Genomic DNA, 7,469 nt, shown 5'->3' with positions numbered 1-7,469 from the left:
CTCAACTTCCCAAGGGACGTTCCATTATTCTCTATCTCACAGGACCCCGCAAGCCAATGCCTTTTCTCTCAGATCATTGAGCAAAGTGACCTAGGGATGACAACCATGAGAACGAGGGATATTGATCAATCTAGTATAAATGAATTCTTAATTTTGCATGATACTAAATCTAACATGATTTAAACTAGCATGGATATGATGATGAGATAAAAGGGTTAGTAAAAACTATCCTAACATGCTATACTAGTCTAACAAGAGTATTATGTGATAATGCAAATGCCTATTTAAAATGCTATTATGATTATTTCTATCAAAGAGAGGCTAAATGGTTGATAAAATGACAAGATATGAAAATTAGAGGCTTAGTAAAATGTCTATAAGTTTGATGCTAAAGACTTGGATCTAAAAATGATAGGAGGGCTCTATTTATAATAAAAATAGGGTGATGGATGGTCATGATTGGATGATCTTAACAAGGGTCAGGATTAAAAATTATCAATCCATGTTTACAATTCTCAACAATGAAATGGTGACAATTGTCAACATAAGACTACTTGAGAGGAGATGTAAGAAGCATTAAATGCTTGAGAAGACATGATGGTTACCCTAGGAGGTAAGGTTTAAGGTTAGGTTAGGATTATCCTTTGGACAAAGTTTTTACCCAAGGGGTAAACTCTTGTGCAAGGGTTAAACTCTTGTGCAAGGGTTAAAGGAATAACCATGATCAAAAAAATGAATGCTTGATGAGACCCTTTGGTTAGATGAGGGTTAAGTTAGAGAGAAAGTCTCTAATCATGCAAGAAGGTTGAGTTAACCGTTAATGGTTTGGAAGACTTTGGAGGTTAACTTGTTGAGGACATAAAGCCTTTAAGGGTTTTCAAAGACTTTGAGGGTTTGAGAAATGACTTCCCTTTGTTTAGGGATGTGACAATATTTAGGAGATGGATTAGGCTAAAATAGAAGTGTTTAGAAGAATCTAGAAGGGGGTTTAGAGAGGCTAGTGGGGGATGTAGGATTTTGCAAGTGGATGGAGGGTAATTTTAATTAAAATAAATTACTTTATTTCAACAAAAAGAGATGCAACTTGCATAAATACAAGTGGGGGATTTAAATAAATAAATTATATTTATTTATTTTCAATGAACAATTTAATTAAATATAAATCTAATTAAAAGGGGATTTAATTAAATAAACTGATTTATTTAATGAAAGGCTTAGGTGAACTTAATTAAATAAATTCAGTAACTTATTTAATCAAATCGATGAATGTGAATAATGTAATTAAATAGAGGAATGGGAGTAAAATGAATATTAAATATTCACTTAGGAAAGTGGTCATTTTTGCATGTCTACAACAGTCATTTCTATCAATGTGAGAATACAAGGTTCACGCGATATGTTCAATATAGTAAAATATATGTTCAATATAGTAAAATAATGTTGGAGTCTAAATTGGCTCACTATACTTGTATCTATTTTTGAAGATCTCTTTCAAGTCCCACCTTTAGATGTAAATTAATTATTTATGTTTTATGCTACTTTGAGTTGAATTAGTTGATTCAGATGATTCAGATAGTTATTTTATGATAAGACCTTCATTATGATTATGTTGCATGAGTAAAAAGGTTTTATTAAATACTCATAGAATCTTTAATACTTCAAGATAAAGTTGGAAATGCAAAAATGACTTCATTGATGTATTGAATTAATGTAGAATTGGCAAACATTTAAAAAGGATAATATATGATGATTATAAGTTCAGGTTACTTCAACTATGGTACTATGTTGTATTGGCAATTATGACTAAGGGCGATTCGACCTTAGACTTAAAAGAAGCAAGTTGAGAGAAACAAAGCTCATGATGTTAAGGTAAGTACTTTTCTTACTATGCCTTGTTTTATATTTTGAAAGAAGATTAAGAGTAAAGATTGAGTACCAATTATATTTGATAACTCTAATAGAAGAAACACCTATATAGTGAAATAAATGCATATGTGAAGACTAAATCTTGGATAGGAGTTAAATAAATGTCAATATGCGAAGAGTGTTCTTTTATGTAATATGGTTGGGAAGGTTTAGTTATTTTAAGGCATGTAGGTACAATTCATTATGATGCTCCTATGAGATGCCAAACTTGATTTTGATGATATGGACATTGGTTTATGAATTGATCATGATTAAGTTTAGGGATGGATGTAAGATAATCAATTATGCTTTTCAAATCTTATATATGCTAAGTTAAAACGATCATTTAATATAACTTATATAATATGTAGTACACTGACTTAAAATGAGAAAATGCTTTTAAATGAATTAGATATAATTATTTTATCTATGGTAATTGAGTGAATTGAATTTCTTGATTTCTTTTAATGATTTTAAGTTATAAGGAGTACCATTACTTTTTATGTTGGATAATGGATTGACCATTATGGATATTGTGCGAGATATTAGATCCTATAAAAGAAAACAGAAAGAAAGCCTAATTCTAGTACAAGTGAATTGTGTAGACCTATGATTCATGTCAGCTTGTTCACCAATGAAGTCATACCCACATGTTCACAGGGTCAAGTTGTACAAGTATGACCAAGACTCATAGATCTTTGCTTCACTTCTTAAATATATCTATGCAAGGATAAGAATATCCATTTAATGAAGTGTTACTCTATCTCATCTCATCTTTTATTCTCTCCTTAGAATCAATTAATAAACTATCCCTTCTTATTAGATATGCTTATGTTCAAAAGAAACATTAAACTTGAAGCTAAGAGTTAGTAAAGTAACAATACTTATAAGTAGTGAGTTTTAGTCATAATGCAAATGGTGCATTAGCAATATGAATTTATAGTTAATTATATAGTAATGTAGTGCAACACTTGTATTTAAAGTGAGTTGGTTATAGGAGGGACAATAATACAATGGTAGCTAAGATCTTCCTAAATGCATCAATAATTATAACTTAACATCTAAGATAATAGCCTTGAAAACTAGAGATTTTACCAACTTTTCTATCAACATCACATCATGCATTATGTCTTTGATATTATAAAGAAAATAGAGATAGCTTATAATCTTATTTTCTTTACGGGTTACCATTATTATTTCTTAGATCTCTTCTTGATGAACATTAGTTGTATTATGTGAGTTACCATTAATGTTCAACAATCTCTCTTATTTTCACCAACTACAAATAGAAAGTAAATATAAATAGAAGGATGATTTTAAACAATATTCATTTCAATAGATATTACTCATTCCCCAAATTATATATAATGAATAATATCTATATACTTGATAAATATTCATTACAATGAGAATAAATAAACTCGTGATTAATGAATGAAAGTGCATTATCTAAATAAGAGAGAGAATTGACTGTATTTTCCTCGAGTGTCATGTTAATCTATTGCTACTGAAAGTAAAGATTACTCCATATCTAAATCACATTTAATGGTAAGGGATTTTATAAGTCAATAGGAAATTGGTGAAATAAATATTAGTAGTTCAGGGAGCTTTTTTTTTCATAGAAATACAAAGAAGAGGCCTCAGGCCCACCAAGACAACAACAAAAAAATCCTAAAGGAACCACCAACACCACCACTACAAGGCCAATGACCATAGCACTAGATCCGACTATCAAATTTCTAATGATAATACCTATTCGGAAAGCCCTCAGAAAGATGATGGAAGGCTAGCTACTTGGGAATTGCACAAAAAATCAGGCTCATCCGGAGCCTGGAAGGGCCTCAAAAATGACAATGAAAAGAACCAAACATAAAAGGGAATTTGATGCTACACCACAGGGTGCTCTTGCATCATCCTATCTTCAAGCATAAACTTGTCTAAAGTTTCAAGATAATCATGAGGTATACCATCCCTTCCACTAAAATCCCAACCATCAACATGCTCTGAAGCCCACTTGGCCAAACAATCAGCCACTCTATTCCATTCCTTGGGAATTTGACAAAAGGAGATAAATTCCAATGTGTTACACATTTGTAAAATATGTCTGACCACAGAAGCTAATTGCCAGCTCACATCATTCCAATTTTGTTTGTTCAACATGTCCACAACAATCTGACATTCTGACTCACAAATAACCTTCCTCCATCCTAAAGAACAACCCCACTCAACAGCAATCTTAATATCTAGGGCCTCCATAAGATTGTTGGAGTGCTGCCTTGTGTAAATAGAGAAGAAAAAAACTGCACAACCATCATCACCTCTACCTATACCTCCAATACCTGCATGTCCAGGATTCCCACGAGTAGAGCCATCAGTATTAATTTTTAAGATTCCCATAGGAGGGGGAATCCACCTTCCATCTCTACTTATCCGTTGCTTTGCATGACGAGATCTATTTCTAGCAGCACAATCCATTTTAATGTTTTCCAATTGCAGATTCCTTACAATAGTATAATCACCCGGATCAACATTTACAAATAAATTGCATGTAGCTAAGATTGTCTCTTGAAGCTTATTAACTATCTTTTGTCACAACTGAGAACTCCCTATATGTGAATCACAAAAGACCCTCTGATTCCTTTCTAGCCATAAATTCCAGATAATAAGAGCTGGCCCAATAGCCCAGGCCACTTGAAGAAAAGAGGTCTTTGCTGGGGGTCTGCCCAAGCTATCCCAAAATTCAATTAAGTAGGTAGCATGAAAACAAGCATGTTGCCAAGCCTCCCACCACTTGTGTCAAATATCCCTAGAGAAAAGGGCATAGAAAAACAAGTGGGAGCAGTCTTCCTCATTATGCATACAAAGATAACAGATAGATGGTCCCTGGAGGCCTCTCCTACAAAGATTCTCCCATGTGAGGCATTTCCTCTAAGAAACCAACCATATGAAGAAATTACATTTTGGCCAAGAAAAGTTATTCCAAACCTTCTTCCACCAAGGAACATCCATCAGGCCATGCAATTGCCTATCAAGCTGAGCATAACCTTCAGCAATAGAAAACTTGCCTTTTGGATTAGGACCCCAAGCCAGAATATCTCTCTCCTTAAGGGAACTACATAACCTACCCTCCAAGATATTAAACAACACCACATGATCTTCATCTGAACCACCCAAGGGCCATTCAAGAGGATCCTTCCAACAAGTCACCTCAACCTTTCCAATGCGTTTAACTGTTTTAAAATTCTCCACCTTAACCCATCCAGCATCACTGAAAATGTTGGAAAAAGGTTGAAGCTGAGGATAACTAGACAAAATAGGAGGGTGACCATCCCAAGAGTCCTGCCAAAAAAGAGCTTCAGAGCCTCTATTACAAATCCTTAAAAGGCCATCTTTAATAAGTTGGGCACCTTTTTTAAGAGTATCACATATACAAGAGCCCCTGCCCACTAAACTGAGACGAGGCACCTCATGATCATTAGCACCGGGGAGATACTTGTGGGTTAAAATATTGGCCCAGTCCTAATCCTAACTATTACACCACCTCCAATATAGCTTAGCCGCCAAGGCCTTGCTAACCAAAGTAATAGATCTCAGACCAAGGCCCCCAACATGTCTCAGTCTACAAACATACTCCCATTTAACTAAACTCCACTTAGAAGAAAAAAAAATTACCAGACCAAAGAAATTGACGAGAAAGAGTATCAAACTCTCTAACAAAGCTAGAGGGGGGAGCCTGCACAAAACACCTATAAATGGGAAGTGCTTGCACCATAGTCTTCAGCAGAATCACTCTTCCAGCAAAGGATAACCACCTATAGGTCCAATGATTAACCTTACAATGAAATTTATCCAAAATTCCTTGCCAAAAATCTCTGTGCTGACCCCCCAAATCTAAAGGAATCCCAAGGTACAACAAAGGAAGAGACCCCATCTGAAATCTAAGGATCCTAGCAATCCTATTCTGAATAAGCCAAGGGGTATTAAAGAAATATATGGATGATTTCTCTTCATTAATTTTTTGACCTGAGGCTATACAATAAATATCCAAAGCTCTCCTGAAATTCACTGCCTAATTGATTCTGGCCCTGCCCATCAAACCCGTGTCATCCACAAACTGAAGATGGGAGTGGGGAGGTAAAGCATTATTCCAACTCCAGCCTTGAATAAGACCATGTCTCACCTAGGAAGTGAGAAATCTGCCAAGACCTTCAGCCATGAGAATAAATAAATAGGGAGATAGAGGGTCCCCTTTCTGAAGCCCTCAAGAAGTGCTAAACAATTGTGAGGGTTCCCCATTAATAAGAACTGAGAAAGACGTAGAAGTCACACAACTAAGAACCCAATTCACCCACTCTTCTCCCAGACCAAAAGCCAAAAGGATCTTCTGTAAGAAATCCCAACTCACCCTATCATAAGCTATGGCCATGTCAAGTTTAGAGGAAGCCATCAAATGAATAGCCTCCATTGCTATCACAACTCCATCAAGGATCTGTCTTCCATTAATGAAACCACCTTGCTCCTGAGAAACCAAAGTGCAAAGGAGAGGTTTGAGTTGTTCAACAATCAATTTAGTGATTATCTTGTAGACAACATTACATAGAGCAATAGGCTTATACTGATCCAAGCTATTAGCCCCCTCCTTCTTAGGATTGAGAGCCAAGTAGGTAGAATTCATAGATTTGAGAATTTGTTTATTCCTATGAGATTCTTGAACCACATCTAGAAGATCATATTTTATAATCTCCCAAAATTCTTGAAAAAACTCAATAGGAAACCCATCAGGGCCAAGGGCCTTGCCTTTTTTCATTTGAAATACAATCCCCTCAAGTTCAGACAACAAAATGGAGTGCAAGAGAGCATCATTCATTTCAATAGAGACAAGAGGGGGAATACAGTTCAGGATGGCCCTCTCTTCCACCATAGCTTCAGGATCCTCTTTGGTAAACAAATTAGAAAAAAAACTGACAGCTTCCATAGCAATTTCTTCTTTAGATGAAATATGAACCCCTTCTGAAGAAATGGGAGAGGTAATAGAGTTACCATACCTACGAGCCTTAATAGAATTACGAAAAAAATAGTGTTTCTATCACCTTCATGGAGCCAATCCACACGAGACTTTTGTTTCCAGAAAATCTCCTCACGCAGCTCCCACTCTTCTAAGTCCTTAAGAGCAAGGGACTCAACCATACTAAGCTCCACAGTCATCCCTTGATCCCTAATTTGACGCGTAGCCTCTTCTAGCTTTGATTGAGCTGCCATCTTGTGTCTATGCAGGTTCCCAAAACATTGTTTATTCCACCTCTTCGGCCTATATTTTACATGTTGTAATCTCTTTCCAAAGGAGTACATAGCCCGCCCATGGGCAAGCACCCCTTCATACCACCAATCAACTATAAGATCCCTCAATGACTGATCATGAAGCCACATCAATTGAAATTTGAAAGAGGGATTTTTGGAGGTTCTAAAAGATGTAATAGAAAGCTTAATAGGCCAATGATCAGAACCCCTCCAATCAAGAATTTCTGAACTGGTGGACCACCTATCATGCACCCAAAAGTAGGAAA

This window comes from Cryptomeria japonica, chromosome 8, assembly GCF_030272615.1.
Source record: "Cryptomeria japonica chromosome 8, Sugi_1.0, whole genome shotgun sequence".
NCBI lineage: Eukaryota > Viridiplantae > Streptophyta > Pinopsida > Cupressales > Cupressaceae > Cryptomeria > Cryptomeria japonica.
The sequence above is the reverse complement of the archived record's forward strand: the minus strand, read 5'-3'. Positions refer to the sequence as shown.